The 358-nt window shown below is 46.6% G+C and overlaps 1 protein-coding gene across 1 annotated transcript in view; it reads right to left on the minus strand.

The window, feature by feature from the left end:
* The window catches only part of LOC105815021 (natural resistance-associated macrophage protein 2-like), a gene marked incomplete at its 5' end in the record, with an annotated part of 40252 nt that overhangs the window by 15309 nt on the left and 24585 nt on the right, over positions 1-358 (minus strand). The window lies entirely within an intron of this gene.

Raw genomic sequence — 358 nt, forward strand, 5'->3', positions numbered from 1 at the left:
CGAGTCCTGACCTCATTCTAAAGGCTTTCCATCTAAACTTTACTAGATGCTCCTTATTCCTCGGCCTAGTCCCATTCTCTTTTCCAAGCTTCTAATGCCTTCATTTCCTCTGTTTTAAAAATTTAAAAAATCTCTGGGAGGCCAAGGCGGGCGGATTGTTTGCGCTTAGGAGTTCGAGACCAGCCTGAGCAAGAGCGAGACCCTGTCTCTACTATAAACTGGAAAGAAATTAATTGGACAAGTAAAAATATATAGAAAAAATTAGCGGGGCATGGTGGCGCATGCCTGTAGTCCCAGCTACTCAGGAGGCTGAGGCAGGAGGATCGCTTGAGCCCAGGAGTTTGAGGTTGCTGTGGGC

This window comes from Propithecus coquereli, unplaced genomic scaffold (assembly GCF_000956105.1).
Source record: "Propithecus coquereli isolate 6110/MARCELLA unplaced genomic scaffold, Pcoq_1.0 Scaffold111, whole genome shotgun sequence".
NCBI classification, from domain to species: domain Eukaryota; kingdom Metazoa; phylum Chordata; class Mammalia; order Primates; family Indriidae; genus Propithecus; species Propithecus coquereli.